General features: G+C 49.7%; 1 long non-coding RNA gene across 7 annotated transcripts in view; it reads right to left on the reverse strand.

Annotated features, from left to right (window-relative positions):
* LOC119238026 (uncharacterized) overlaps nucleotides 1–16,444 on the reverse strand; it is a 288,679-nt gene that overhangs the window by 247,777 nt on the left and 24,458 nt on the right. The window contains exon 1 of one of the 7 annotated variants that reach the window (XR_008550558.1): nucleotides 3,944–4,588. The exons of the other annotated variants lie outside the window; for them this stretch is intronic. This is a non-coding gene — a long non-coding RNA (uncharacterized LOC119238026). Of the gene's footprint in view, nucleotides 1–3,943; nucleotides 4,589–16,444 lie in introns of those variants that run through there. 7 annotated transcript variants of the gene reach the window in all.

Consider the following 16,444-nt stretch of genomic DNA (forward strand, 5'->3'; position numbering starts at 1 on the left):
GCAGCTCTCCGCTTCTTGGCTGGGAGTATGTGTTCGCCCCAGAACCCGTGACCTACGAGAGTGAATGGAATGAGCCTGCCACTAACCCGGAAGAAGCCCTGCCTGGCACCGAACCGTCCCTTCCCATACCAGGTCAGGCCTAGGGGAGGTCAGAAACCTGCAGTCCCACCTCAAATTCCAAGCAGGATGCACTGAGACTATGGGGCAAAACCCACGGGAGCACCACACCACAAATATCTCAGAAAAAGACAGAGTTCCAAAGCCCAAATGATCAGTCCACCCTCAGAACCACACTCAAGGTGATGACATTCCAGAAAGACAAAAGAATGTGATGATACATGGAGCTGCCAGGTGGGCCCGATATGATCTAAGGACAAAGGGACATCAGGGTTCCAATCCCATCTCGTCCTCAGCGCCCTTTGGAGGCTTCCCCAATGCTTGTGTCCTGAGGGCTGGGTAGTGGGTGCCATTAATAACCTCTCAAGGGCCCCCAGCAACTCAAAATCACACGCCTCAATGTTCCACCCACCCATGGCGATAGAGATTGCCGCTAGACACCGGAGCACACCAGTTAAGGCAGAGATTCTAAAATCAGGCTGCCCGTCTTCAACTGCTGGCTCTGGACCAGCAGCTGGTCCAGGTTCTAGTTATCACCTTGCAAAGTTAAATGCCTCTCTGCCTCGGTTTCCCCAGGGAATATGACACCAACCACACAGACCGTTTTAAGGTTGAAGTATGTTGATTAAATGCAGTCGCAGGGGGCTCAGAACAGGGCAGGCGCACGGTCGAGCTATTTAAGTGTCAAGGTCCACAAGGACTGGAGAGAGCAACGTCATTTTGCAGACAGGGCTGAAGTCGGGACCCAGGATTCCACAGCCAGGAATTTAGAAAGAGAAGGAACAAGTACAAACAGGTTTTGCAAACTGCAAAGCACTGAACCCTCTGCTCGGTTAACATATTTACTGACCACCTACTGTGGGAGGGGCTGGTGCTGGCGAGCCCACTGGGGGCTTACAGGCCAGCAGAGAACCATGACCAGCCTGCCTGCAGGCTGGCACGGGGCAGCACCCATTCCTCCTCACAGCCAAGCATGTAGTAGGTGCAAACTGAGACTCAAGAGGGTGATCGCAGAGTTTCAAAGTGGTGCAGTCTCACCAAGTGTGGAAACATGAGGAATATTCTCTCACCCATTGTGCTTTCTACGCCACCTTCATTTCCAATACCAGTGAGCGATCTTTTGCAGCTATTCACTACTATCTCTGCCACCAAGTATCTGAAAGAGTAAATGCCATGAAAGAACAGATCGTGTAAAGGGCGCCCCTCTCCTAGAAGAGAGAGACCCACCTGCCTCCTCTTGTAATTTGGGCCGGCAGGCTGGAATGTGAGGCAGGCAGTGGCAATGGAGTTAAGCTGTTATTTTTTGCTTCCAGAGGGAGCTGGGGCTCCTGAGAGCCTAGTCTATTCTGCTGCGATCAGTTGATATGTTTTTGAAAGGCCAGGGGCACCTAAGCTTTGGACAAGTATCAACAGTACCTCCATGGGAGGAGGTGCGGACATTCCCACATTCCATGCAGGAAAGCATCGGCAAGCACGTCAGAAAGAGACGAAATCCACAGGGCAGGTCAAGGTCACCTGGCACCATGCAGTGGTCAGGCCAGACTGTGAACCTGCCTGGGGTTCTGGGTCCACGTGGAGGAGAAAGCAGACCAGACCTCACCTGCTTTCCAAGTCCCAATTCCAACACTGCCACTGTCTGACCTTCTCCAAGTCACTGTTCCCCTCTGGGCAACAGTCTCTGCCCCAGCATTAGGGGGGAGATCCTTAAAGTGACCCTTAAACAGCAGCAGAGAACAACACCCACAGAAGGGAGTCCCCCTCTGTTTATGAGCACCCCACCCCCAGGTGATCACACTGCATGCACGATCTCATGACAACATTCACAATCCAGGCTTCTATCCTCAGTTCCCAGCTGACAAAACTCAGGTGAGAGATTAAGTTCACTGTGTAATGAAGTCAGTCACAGAGACGGGAGTGCATCTGGGGCCATCCCATTCCAGCAGCTGCGTTCGGAACCCCCACACCAGAAGCACTTCATTTTGGATCATGGATGAGGATGAGCTGCTTGGCAAAGAAGTGTCTTGCACTTTGGAGAGACTATGATTCCAGAAAAATCCAGAAGCAGCATAGGATCCTCGAACACTTGGTCAATGCCAGGCCAAGTGGGAAGGTGAGTGCACACACCGCAGGATTTCTAAAGCAAGGATGTCAACACCCCCTTGACCTCTTGGGGAGAGCACTGGGTGAGCTGTGTGAAGTGGAGAGCTAAGAAAGACTCAGTTTGAGTCAACAATGGGGGCCTCATCCTGGTTCCTGAGGTAGGTGGGGAGGCTTGCTCCCAGGCGTTCACTGTCATGCCTCTCGACCCGCCTGTCATATCTCAGAGAGGAATCAACAGGACCTGACGGAGCAACTGCAGAGTGGCGCACTGAATCTGTCACACCCAAATGTTGGCTTTTCAGTCGTTCTGCGAGAAGCAGGACTCCCAAAGCCGCCTCGGAGGGGATCTGACAGTGTCTCACCAAGGCTTCAGCAGAACTATTGTGCCGCAGGGAGAACCTGATGGACATGTGAGTGACGCAGAGTTCCCTGGTGGTGACTTGAGTGCCCAGAAAGCACAGGGTGATGCTGGCAGGTGCAAGCACACTGTGATTTCTCGGAGGGAGCGCTGAGGATATGGGTGGATTCACTTACCTGAGGCCCTGTGCTCTGAAGCCACCCCCCTAGCACCCCCTCGCAGCTCCCGCACTCCTGGCCCATCCCTGAGAAACACTACCTCACTGCCATCGAAAACCCTAGTCTCTGTCCCTCCACTGCACCAGGGGAGAGAATCCCCAAGCGTCCGCCATGAGCATGCAGTGAGCACTGGGTGACAGAATACGACTGTCCCGTTGTGGCGTTTACAGGGAGCATCAATATCTACTGTTTACTTGAATCAACACACGGACATTTCTCGGGTGCAGCGTCAGGGCTGAATATATGATGGCCCTGTATTATCTCTGATGAGTCCAATGACATCACGCTGCGACATGACATGAGCCCTTTGTTAGAATCACCGGTCTTTTGCTCTCACCCTGCAATTTCTCAAAGGCAAGGACTGGATGTTCCATAGCTCTGAACACTACTCAGCTATAAACACAGGAAACCTCTGCATCTGCAACAGCACGGAGGGACCTCAAGGATCCTCTGCGCAGTGAACCAAGTCAGACAGAGAAAAGACAAACACTATGATTTCACTCACATGTGATAAAGAAACAGAAAAGTAGGGGCCTCCCTGGTGGCGCAAGGGTTGGGATGCAGCCTATGGGGCTGTCTGCAGCCACGGCAGCGCGGGTTGGATTCCGGGCCAGCCAGGGAGCAACCCACATGGCGCAGCAGACCTCTCCTGGCTCGCCCGCTGCTCCCCTCAGCAGTGTGTTTCATCCAGTCTGCCTGTTCTGCTCCCTGCTCTGTCTCTGGTGAATCCTCTCACCACCACCCCCCACCCCTGGCCTGTGCCCCAGCTTTTGTATGCATAGATAAATCTTTAAAAATAAAAAAAAAAGAAACAGAAAACTAAATTAAAAAATAGATTCTTAGACTATAAAATCAAATTAACGGTTACCAGGAGGGAAGGGATACGGGGGTGGGTACGTGGGGTAACAGTGGCCAACTGCAGGGTGAAGGCTAGAGACTGGACTTCTGGGGTTGAAGTTAATATAGCCTCTGCAGAGGTTGCCATCCAATGATGCACACCTGGACCTTGCAGCATGCTATAAGGCAATGCTACATCAACGAAAAATAACAAAAATAAATAAAGTCCACTATTATTTTTTTTTATTCCCCTAGAGGCTCGTTCAGTTCCAGGCACAGATTAAGCTCCTCCAGTTCCCGGCCAGGTCCTTACCGGATTTGCCCTCCACAATGTTCAGACCAGCAGGACGGGAAAGCTACGCCACGGCGGGTGGGGCTGTTTTCGCCATAGCATTCGATGCGTTTCTTCTGACTTGGCCGCGACGGCTCTCTGTCCAAGAAGGACAATCTGTTTCCCTGAGGGAAGTCAGCAGTGCCTAACGATGAGGCGGGGTGCGGGGCACAAAAGTCAAAGAGCCCACAGGAAACTACCAAGACTTCGTAAGAGCAGACCAACACCTCGGAGCCCAGCGGGACTCAAAGGGACTGGCTTCCTCTAAATGAAAGCCACCGCGTATTGAGGGGGCGGAGAGGGAAGGGGAAAGGGAAAACAGCAGTCTCCACTCCAGGAAATAATTACTTTTCCAGGCACACAGTCATCACGAAGGCACGTCAGGGACTGAAGCCAGGCAGAGTAACAGGACATGCAGGCCATTCCGCAGGCGGGCCGATGCTAGCACCCGCTATGCGGGGAGGCGACTGTCCACAGGCAGCGTTGAATTTAAGCAGGGCGCACCCCCACAGCTGGCAGCCCCCTGCTAGGCACTGAGGGCACAGAAAAGCATGTCATGCCTGCTTTTCTCTCACCCAGCTGGCGTATGGGAGACAGCCCTCTCCGGGCGGCAAATTGCCCTTCTGAGGGCCGTAACTGGCCACGCGTATAGGGTTTCACCTGCACATGTTCTTTATGCATCTGAATTGAAACATTTAAAAATTGGGAGACTTTACATATTTTTAAAAAATGTATTTTAAAATATATTATAAGTATCTTTAGCTTGCCTTTAAAAGATGGAAGCTTTGGGGCCTTCTCTGGTGTTGCAGGAGACTGAGCACTGTGCTGTGAAGCTGTCCGCAGCCTCTGCAGCGCTGGTTCGATCCCTGCCGGCTGGCAAGGGTCCCACATGGTGCCGCAGACCTCTCCTGTTTTGCCCGCTGCTCCCCTCAGCAGTGTATTTCGTCAGTCTGCCTGTTCTGTTCCCCACTCTGTCTCTGGTGAATCCTCTCACCCTCCCGCACATCTGGCCTATACCCAGGTTCTTGTATAAATAAATAAATAAATCTTTAAAAAAAAAAAAAATGATGGAAGCTTTGGTAAGGAGGGATATCTCTTCTGGCAGTGAAGGGGGGTAGCTGGATCTAAGAGCAGCCACCCCTGAGACTAGAGGCTGGCTGTACACACACACTTCCCACCCTATGTATTCTTTTTAGGGTACACCTAGTGCATTTATAAAACTGCTCACCCTCCTAGGCAGCTACGTTTGCAAGCCCTGAAAGGATGGGCTGGACACAGTGTACTAGGGTGTGATCTGTGAAAACACAGAGGCAGCAGGCTTGGAGGAGTTGGTCACTCTCAGTTTGGGGGTAGATGGGGTGCTTCCTTTCTGGAGGAGGTGACCCCTCAGCTGGGTCATAAAGCGTGAGCAGGAGTTGGTCAGAAGAGGAAACGGGGCAGGGATTGTAAAGCTGCCCCATACAGCTTCTTCCCATGCTTGGGAATGTCAGAAATGAATGTGCAGACTCCAAGTCTATAGGAGAATCGCATCATTCCAAACCGTCTACATTATTCAAGCCCCAGCGGCTTCTAACCAGGCAAGGCTACTTCAACCACAGATGCCCTCCGGGCAGAAACACTCCACCCGTGGGCAGGTGAGGGCTGTGCTCCCACTACGGGGCCATATTATGCAGCAGGTCCTGGAGCCAATCCTGGGAAGCCTTAAAGTCACTGAGTTTCAGATCTACTTCATGACTCTGGTGGGAGGGGGTGGGGTGGCGAGGGGAGGTGGGGGCAGCCAGGTGGCAAGGACCAGCAGGTGGGAGGTAGGTGCTCTCAGGAGGGGCTGTGGCGCTGCTGCCAGGATGTCAGTCTACTGGACCAACAGTACAGCAGCTGCATCATCCCAGCAAGGGGGCCAGATGCCTCAGCTATGAGCCATGCAAACCTTCCTGGGCTAAGCCAGGTGGTGAGACACGTCCATAAATTACAAGGACTGGAAGACTGATCTCCGGACCTTGGGTACCTTCAATTTTTTTCAAGTCTTTGCTTTTCCTTTTGCAAGGAGCAAGTATGCAGGGAATGCTTCCTAATTGAGAATGCATGTGCAGAATGCCCCAGGAAACAAGAGGGAACGTGGCTGCTTGTGGCCAGCCTGGAGGAGTGGTGGGGGGTGGGGAGGAGCCCATCTGCTCCAGGGGCCGGAGAGGGAGTCGGTGCTGCAAGGGGTGGGGCAGTGGAGGGGGGAAAGACCCACGGGAGGGAGGAACACATCCCCCACTGGCTGGGTCCTGAGCGTAGCCAGGCCAGGCCAGGTTTGATCAGCGCATCATGTGTTTTCCACGGGCCAATTGCACTTGTCTATTTTGCAAAAAGCCGTGCACCCTGAGGATAGGTGTGATCGCTTTTTGAAATCTCTAGGTGGGAGGACGGGCTGCACTGACCCCAAGGCCGTCACTGGCTGCGCTTGATGAATCATTAATAAAGTGAGCCTCCATAATAAACTCAGTCACAATACTTGCCGTAAGGGGCCTCTGTCTCTTACAACTGCTCTCCCATAAATTCCAAGGGACTTACCACTCAGAGGACCTTTTTCTGATTTCCTTTCGAAAAATAGGAAAAGCCAAGCACTCAACAAAAGGGTAACTGATGTGTTCTCGGTTACATTAACTAGAATGTTTTTCAGAGACTCCAGGCTGGCTGGTGATGCCATGTGTGGACGGATGTTTCTGAAATGCCTCTGTAATCTCGTCCCAGCCCTGTTTAAAGCTTCCAGAGCCTCCTATATCCCCCAGGATAAAGTGCAAGAGCCTAAGCAGGGTTGGAAGGTCCCAGGCTTCTTCTTCAGTCTCCCTAAGCCCTCTTCAACTTTGTCCTCCGAGCAGTTCTTGGTATCTCCAAAGCAAATACCAAATCCATGCCCCTCCCTCCCTCTCCACTGCTGGAGCCCGGGCCAGGCCCCTCTTCTGAATGGCTGCAATGCAGCAGTGACATCAACCACCCAACCCACTGTCTTCCCAGAAAAAAGGTCAACCCAATCACTGCCATTCCCAGCAGCTCACGCAGAGCCAGGAACCCCACTCAAAGCCCACTCTGTGTCTTGGCCCCAGGAGGCCCACTCCACTCCACCAGAGTTTCCTGATACTATGTACACCCCCGAACATTTCCCTGCCTTGGGTCCTTCACACAGGCTTGTTTAAAAGAAATTTAAAGGCTTAAAATTTTAAAGCACGAACTTGTTATCATAGGTGCTCCCAATCTGTTCTCCATTCCACATATTTCCAAAATGTGCCAGTGAGATAGACAGACAGATGGCTGGTAGGTAGGAAGGTAGGTATGTAAGTAGGCAGGAAGACAGAGAGATTAGCCAGGTAAGTAGGTAGCTAGATATGTGTCTAGACTCTTTTTAAAAGCATGAAAGCTGGGGCCTCCCTAGTGACCTGGGGTTGAGTCTCAGCACTATCACCACAATGGCCCAACAGCCCACCACGAAGGCAGGAGTTTGATCCTTGGCCAGGGAGCTGGCCCACATGTGGCTCAGCCCTCTGCTCCCCTCAGCATTGTATTTCAGTGGACCCACCTACTGTGCTCCCCACTCTGTCTCTGATGAATCCTCTCACCTCCAGTACCTCAGGCCTACACCCCAGCTCTTCTATGCAAAAATAAATAAAAATAACATCTTAAAAATAAATAAATAAAAGCATGAAAGCTAAAGTAACCCAGGTCCCCCATCACCAGCCCTGTTTGTTAACTGTGTGACCTCAAGGATGACAACAACTTCAGTCTAGGTCCTTCCTGCTATTTCCTGTTACTGTTGTGCCTGTTGTCAATTTTTTTTTTCTTTCATTCTTAACTAAAGCAACATCATGCAGGTTTCAGGTGTACAGCACCATAAATCAACCCCTATATACCCACAGGCCAGCTGCCCTCTGGGCTCTGCAAGCACCTCACGCATGCACACACCAGCTGAGCAGGGGCCCTGTGCCAGTCTCACTAAGACTGAGTCACCTACCTTTTTTTTTTAAAGATCCATTCATTTATGCATACAAGAGCTGGGGTACAGACCAGAGGTGTGGGGGGTGAGAGGACTCACCAGAGACAGAGTGGGGAGCAGAACAGGCAGACTGACTAAAACACACTGCTGAGGGGAGAAGCAGACAGGAGAGGTCTGCTGCACCATGTGGGTAGCTCCCTGGCCGGGGACTGAACTTGTACTGCAGAGGGTGTGGAAAGCTTCATAGTGCTGCGTCCCAACTCCTTGCGCCACCGGGGAGGCCCCCTGAGTCACCTATCTTGAAGCACATTTTAAAATATGAAAACTGTAACCAAGTGCCTTTCCACCGGAGGACGGATAAGGATAAGGAAACCATGGTACCTGGGCCACTGGGCGGTGAGTGTGGTGAGAAAATGTACTCTTGGAATCTGCACGGTATTGTAAACTTATGTCACCCCCCAAAAATTAATTATATAAAATATCCACCTCTTAGAAAAGCAGTGGCATAGCCTAGCTCAGGACAGTCAGCCAACATTGGAAATCACCAAAGTACAGATGGCACGTGGCTCACAGGGCTGCCCGCGAGTGACTCCATCTCCATGGAAATGGCAAAATTGCCAAGTCAGAAAACAAAAGGGTGGAGTCAGAAGCTGAGTGTGGGGGAGGGGCTGGCTATGCAGGAGGAGCAGGGGCGGGGCAGGGCGGGGCAGGGGGTGCTGAGGGGATCTATACCTGGAGGATGAGGATTAGGTGGTTGTCAGGCAGCTGGATGCATTTACCCAACATAGCCAGCTAGAAAGCGTTTCTGGGAAGGGTGCATTCGGCTCTCTGTCCACCAGACCTCCACAAACCTGACATGCAGACTCTGTTCACAGGTACCAACCATGATGCTTTTTCCTCTGGAGAGATGCTTGTTTACAATTGGCACCCACTATGCTATGAGGCTGTCTGACTTGTTCCTGATTTTTGGAACTCTTTATCCTTTATTATAACTTCCTTTGTTTGGATGCGCTTTCTCTTTAGCATTTAGTCATATTTATCAATCTTTTCTGTCTGTATTTGGCTCCTTCAGGGTTGAATTCCCACATCTCAAGTCTCTCAAAAGTCAGTTCCTTAGGCAGGATGTCAGTGCTAACCGCCCCCAACATATAAATGATCCTCCCACATTATTTTAGCTCATTTTTTTCCTATCTTACAATAGTGTTATTACTTTTTTGTAAGTTTGCTTCTTTGTCTTTCCCACAAAGCATTAAGCTCCCTAAGAACTGTTCAGTACCTTACCTGCTTTGATCCCTACTGAATATTCAATGTCAAGAAGAGTATTTGCTAATGATAAAGGACTGATCACAACAATCTACAAAGAGCTGATGAGACTCAACAACAACAAAGAAAATAATCCTGTCAGAAAATGGGCAGAAGAGCTAAACAGAAACTTCTCTGAAGAGGAAATGCAAATGGCCAACAGGCATATGAAAAAAAGTTCAATATCACTTGTCATCAGGGAAATGCAAATCAAAACTACCATGAGATACCATCTCACACCAGTGAGAATGGCACATATTAAAAAAACTAGCAACAACATATGTTGGCGAGGGTGTGGAGAAAAAGGAACTCTCCTGCACTGTTGGTGGGAGTGCAAACTGGTCCAACCACTATGGAGAGCTGTGTGGAGATTCCTCAACCTACTAAATATAGAGCTTCCATATGATCCAGCAATTCCACTCCTAGGTATTTACCCAAAGGACACAGAAACATCAATTTCAAAGAGCACCTGCACCCCTATGTAAACAGTGCTGCTGCACTGTTTACAATAGCTAAGCTTTGGAAACAACCCAAATGTCCAAAAATAGATGACTGGATCAAGAAGATGTGGTACATATACACCATGGAATATTACTCAGCATTCAAAAAAGATAAACACATGCAATTTGCAGCAACATGGATGGCGCTGGAAGGGATCATGCTCAGCGAAATAAGCCAAAAAGAAAAAGAAAAATACCGGATGGTCTCACTCATAGCAGGAATCTAGAAAACTCAAATAAGGGACCAGGAAAATGAATAACTATAAGAAAGTGAAAATCAAAATCAACAAAAATCTATGAACCAGAGACACTGTATGGGGGGTGGGAGGAGGGGAAGGATTGGGGTCAAAATAAGGGGGTTGCAATTGTATGGGGAATATAAAAATAAAATTTATTTTAAAAAATAACAGTATTTCAATTCTCAAATTCTCATGGATTTTTAAAAGAAATAAATTGTTAAGCATCTAAAAAAAAAAAAAGAACAGTGTTTGGAACACAAGTGTCATTCCCCACATATCTGCTAAATAAATTAAAATAAATAGAACAAAAAACGAACGCAGGTACACATGGTGAGTATAAGCACGTGTCAAGTGTATAACATCCACTCTCAGCACATGTTACTGAAGGGTTAGTGCATCAGTGACAGCAAGACACATCACCTGTCTCCCCAGGAAACAGCAAATTTGACTTTAGTGCAAACCTCATGAGCCACTAAATATTGTTTAGTTCAAACAATATTTACCTACAGCTTTTAAAGTGCTGAAATGCTATGATGTGATAATCCTCGGACTACAGATCAACGCAAAAAATAACTAAAAAATAGAAAATGTGACATATATAGTCTATAACAGAGCTAGGCACCCAACTCAAGATACTTAGTGATTAAGTAAACAATGTAACATTCACTGAGCAGAAATGTTATCTACATAATAAAAAAATGACATGAACAAAGTGTGTGTGATAACATTCAGGAATGCTGATGATGCCAGCAAGTCAGCACGCCGAGATGCACACGTAATGAGAGTCATTTTTTTTTTAAATAATAGTAAAGACATGACAGTGATTGTATTTAACTCCTGCAATAACGCGGATCTTTTATAGACTTTCCTCCCAGGTGTGTGACGATAAACTTCATTTACATTTCTCTAGTCGCAGTTATGTCCATCAAGGGCCTGGATTCCCCGAAGCAGACACCTCCTCCTAAAACTCACCCTCTGTGCACGTGTCATCTTTCTAAATGCAAACTTGGGGAGCAAATCCTTGGTTACAAAATCCTTGAAACGTGCCCAAAGAATGCAAGATCCATTTAAGCGGCTTCCGTCTGGTCATTTGGGCACTAGAGAGTCCTGCGCCTCCAGCCAAGTGACCAGCACTTCCAGCTGCCACTCTGGCCCTATCACCTCCTCCCCCTCTGCAGGGGTCCCAAGACCCCATGGGGAGGTGCCTCCAACACCTGTACATTTCCATCTGCCCCACCCCCCACCCCGCTGCAGTTATCATCAGCAATGGACCTCTCTCTCCTACTGGGAGCTTGTGGACGTCAGGGATCGAGTCCCACTCGCTGCTCACCCACAGGATGCCCTGAAGCCCCCAGGCCCCATCTACAGCAGTGCTGCCCAAAGCAATAGAAAGGGCCCCAGTGCTTCTAGGTTTCCAAGCAGCCATGTTAAAAAAAGTTAAAAGGTAAAATTCAGATCAACATATAATCATCATCAAAATGGGCCTCCCTGAAGGCCTGGGGGGTTGAGTCTCAGCTATTACTGCAAAGGCCACGGCGAAAGCCTGAGTTCGATCCCTGACCAGGGAGCTGACCCACATGGCACAGCAGACCTCTCCTGTCTCCCCACTCTCCCCTCAGCAGTGGATTTCAACAGACCTGCCTGCTCTGCTCCCCACTCTGTTTCTGGCGAATCCTCTCACCCCTCACTTCCCCCCCCCCCAAAATCGCACCTCTGGCCTACACCTCAGTTCTATGCAAAAATAAACAAATAAAATCTTAAAAAAAAAAAATCATCATCATCAGGGAATTCACTGGAAATATTTTACATCCATTTTGCTGAGATAAGTCTTCTCAACCCGACGCCCCCCTGCAGACCAGCCTCATCGCAAGTGCTCCTCAGGCTGGTGGCAGCAGGACTTGGTTCCTATCATTTCAAAAGCTAAATCAGATCCAATAGGTTTCTGTTAGAAACGCTGCAGTGGTTTGACTGAGTTTAAGACTAGTCTTTAGAAAGGCCCAAAATCTTTACAGGATGCTCCGGCCCAAAGCTCCAGCTTCGCCTCTGACCTCTGTGCCCTTGCTCTGGCCACTCCACCTCCCGCTGCTGGCACTGCGCCATCTCCCCGGCCACTCCTGCCCTCAGCCTCTCCTGCTTTTCCCAGGGTCTGAAACATCATCCTTCAGAACTACTTCACCTTGCTCAAGGCTGCTCCAATGTCAGCTTCTTAGAGGAGGCAGCCAACTAAACACTGCACCCCACCCCCACCAGCTGTCCAGCTCCCTGCTCCGCTAGCTCCCCCAAAATGCTCTGCCCCTGATGCACCAGTACTGTCCTTATTTATTATGTCTACTGTTCCTTACCTATTATCCCAGCTCCCACCAAGCACTGTGAGAAACTGTTTTTGTTCCTTTCTGCATTCCCAACACTACAAGAGCAGAGTTGGCACAAAGTAGGCACACAAGAAATGTTTGTTGACTCAATGGCTGTCAGCCCTCAGTCTTACAGTGTTTATACTTCAATAGGGGAGGACCGGTATGTCAGGTAATGATGAACCTGCCTTAGTTTACTCCTGTTGCCCTTACAAAATACTACAGTCTAGGCAGCTGAAGCAATAGAAATTTCTTTCTTATAGTTCTGGAAGCTAGAAAGGCTGAGATCAAGGTTCAGGTCAACTGGGTTTCTTCTGAGAACGCTTTTCCTGGCTTACAAGCAGTGGACTTCTGGCCCCACAAAATCTCTCTAGTATTTCGTAAGGACACTAATCCATCACAGGGCCCCACCCTCATGACCTCATCTCACCTAATTAGCTCCCCAAAGCCCCATATCCAAATATCATGACCTGGGGGTTCAGAATTTTAACAAATGCATTTTAGGGGGACACAAATATTCAGTCCATAATACAGAGAATAAAACTCAAGAAGGGAAATGGGAGGGGGTGTGCCTTCTTATGAAGCTGCCACTGAAAGAAAACAATAATAAAACAAATATAACAACTACTCCATGCCAGGCCCTGTGCTAAGCACCTCACATGTATGAACAGTGTGCTGGGGCCACACTGCACTGGATTTGGGGTGGTTATTACTTGACTGCTTCTACCCATTCCCCAACTCCATCGAGGGACCACCCTGTCCCACTGTGTGGCTTCCTCTAGAATGGAGTTGCTGGAGGGCTGAGATTTCTGTGTTGCTTCTTCCTTCTGAAACTCCAGCCGCTAGAACAGTGACTAGCACTGTCACACCTCAGTAAATCAATGCATCAAGCAAGCAGTCTTGAACAGAATAGAAAATGTTGGGGCTAATTTACCAGAAAAGGAAGTTCTGGAGAATAATAAATCATAACAATTGCTCTTAAATCTCTAAGAGCTTACTTCCTCTGTGCTAGGTGCCCCGACTCTGGGACATCTCTCTACCGTCCCTGTGTACAACTGAGCAGAGGCACAGGGAGCTGAAGCCTCTTACTCGCCCAGGGCACCTGATCCCCCAGGGCCACGCCCTCATTCCTAGCCTTCCTGAGACGGGCTTCTCACCTTTCTTGTTTAGGTTAACATGGGTTTCTTTCAGATATTTGCAAGGTACTCTTGTGGAGGCACTGCTATCTATGATCTATGTAAGCAGAACGTTACCTTTACACAACAAAATGTATTCGAAAACCACTGCTCCAAGCAGCTACAGGAAGTAATAAAACCTAATCATTGTAACAGTAATATTAGCTGACCTGGAGCTGAAACTCTGCTGAACCCCTGCTGTGCATCCCCTATTTCCTGCTCATAGTTATCAAGGAAGCTGGGGATTGCTCAGCCACATTTGATTGATGAGGAAACTGAGGCTTGGAGAGGGGCGCTCACTTGCCCCAGAGGAGCCCAGGCCTGGACGGCCTCTTACGAGTCTCCAGATGCCTTCAGCTGCCTTCTGGTTTCCTGCTCTTTCTTCAGTGTCCTTTCCCTGGAACAAGCCTGCACTTCTCACAGGCTGTTTCATGTCTGTTTCTCACCGGGCCTGTTTCTTCCGCAGGCTGTTTCGCATCTAAGACCATGACTGCAGACAGTGCAGCGAGTTTCCTCGCAAACAAAGCAGATCTTGCCAGGCCCCCCCACTCAACAAAGACCAGGGCTGTGTCATGCAGCTGCTGGAGGAAGATGACTACCTTGCCCCACTCCTGTCAAGAAGTTCACTGCCGGGGCTTCCCTAGTGGCACAGGGGTTAAAGAAGCGCTATCAAGCTATGCCAGCCACTGCAGTATGAGTTCGATCCCGGCCGGCCAGGGAGCTGACCCACATGGCGCAGCAGACCTCTCCTGTCATCTGCTGCTCCCCTCAGCAGTGGATTTCAGTGGATCTGCCTGTTCTGCTCTCCACTCTGTCTCTGGTGAATCCTCTTGCCCCGCCTCCTGCACCTCTGGCCTACACCCCAGTTCTTGTATTCATAAAAAATAAATCTTTAGGGCCTCCCCAGTGGCTCAGCGGTTGAGCGCTGGGTTGCGAAGCTGCCCGCGGCCTCTGCGCCGCCGGTTCGATCCCCGGCTGCTCCCCGGCCACCAGAGGAGGGTCCCACATGGCGCGCAGACCTCTCCTGCCGCCCGCTGCTCCCCTCAGCAGTGTCCTTCGGTCCTTCTGCCTGCTCTGCTCCCCGCTCTGGCTCTGGTAAATTCTCACACCCTCCTGCACTTCTGACTGTACCCAGTGCTTGTATAAACAAACAAACAAACAAACAAATAAATAAAACATGCCTCTATAAAAAATAAATAAATAAATCTTAAAAAAAAAAAAAGTTCACTGTCAATTAGGGAAAAGAAGCAGGTGAGCAAGTAATCCTGGGGCTCAGATGACCCATCAGTCACCTGCAAATTAACACCCCTTAGCTGCCTCCAAAAAACGAAGGGGAAAAGAAAATAAAGGAAAAACAATTCTGGATTCTGCAACTAAAAAATGCATGAAATCATGCCGGCCTCCTGTATGGAAATCTTGGTTTTAGCGAGGGTTGAAAGAGGGGCTACCATAATCTCTGTACTGTTAGGGTCTCCACACGACCGCAACACACCCAGGATACAGGCAGGTACTCAGAACGGCTGGGGAGGGGGTGGGCAGGATATGACCATTTGCAGAGTTCTATCTCCTGTGGGCTGTGGAGACTGATAATAATTAAATGCTGGTCACAGTGCCAGGCAGGATGGCAGGATGGAGCCTTCTGCAAACGGCCCTAGATTCTGCACCAAGAAAAGCTCCTGATCTATCCATGGTCCTGGCCGACCCCAGCGGCCTCTTCTCCAGACCCCCAGTCCAGGATTTTCCGGGCACTCTAGCCCCTGCGGGAGGCTTCTCGGACCCACGTTTAGCAGCCTGCACCACAAGGCAGAGCACACAGGCAGCCAGAGCCAGAGCGGCACCTGTGTGTGGGTGCTGGGGTTGCCATCTGTGCTGGGTGGGGTGGGGAGAGGGGGAACACGATCAATTCCCCTGCTTTGGGTCAAGAAACATCCTTTGCTTGCCCTTAACGCCACGGCCTTCTGACTTGTCCTTCTGACTTCAGGGTGTCAGCCAGTCCCAGTTTAAATCCCAATGGCCCCTCTGTCCCCAGCTATGTGACCTGGGGATATATCTCTAACCACTCTGAGCTGTAGGTTCCTCATCTTCGAAATAACACTAGCAATCCTATCTTACAGGATTGTTGGGAGATTAAATGCAATGATATATCTAAAGCAGAACAACGGAGGCTGGCCCGTTGCTGCTAGATATTTTGTTACTTTATTAAAACTGCCTCATGGGCTTATAGGGAGCATAAAATACGAAAAACATGTTTGGCCTGATGTATGATTTCAATGTTATTGCAGATATTACTCTAATTGTTATGATTACATGCCGTTACTGCTATTGGTTCCTTAGATTACTCGGGGCCAGAACAAACAGAAGAGACAAAGGAGGTGCCTGTGAAGATCCCATTTTAGTGGCTTTTCCCCTGTGTGGCCTAGAGTTCCTCTGTGTGACCTTCCAGGGAAGCTGCAGAGTAACCGTCAGGGGCACTACACAAGTCACAATTTTTCCAGATTGCTGTTTGTTCCAATATTGGGACACCCCCATCCCTGGCAGACACTACGTATGTAAAGTGGGGGTTGCAGTCTTTTAAGGGTGCACAAGCCAGCATCCAAAGAGAAATCCAGAGAGAAGCCATGTCCACAGTCAACAATGAAAGGCAATGCAGAGTGAAAGTCCAAGCCTCCAGGAGGGCACCTGACATCTCGTGCCACGTGCAAGGAAGCACGGCCATGCACACACCCTGGGCTACCTCCCCACGGAGCACCGACCGGCAGCTCCCAACTGGTCAAGGTGCTCGGCTTCCCCACCAAGGGGCCCTCTGCTCTTGGTCTGACCAAATCTGGGGACACACAAAGACGAAGAAAGGAAGGGTGTCTTAGAGCCCAGCAGACTCCAAGGAGATCCCCTCCCACAGGCAGAAGGCCCCAGGCATGGTAAACATGGGCTCCCAACCCAGCC

The sequence above is a fragment of the Talpa occidentalis genome, unplaced genomic scaffold (assembly GCF_014898055.3).
Source record: "Talpa occidentalis isolate TD23 unplaced genomic scaffold, MPIMG_talOcc4v2.1, whole genome shotgun sequence".
Classification (NCBI taxonomy): Eukaryota; Metazoa; Chordata; class Mammalia; order Eulipotyphla; family Talpidae; genus Talpa; species Talpa occidentalis.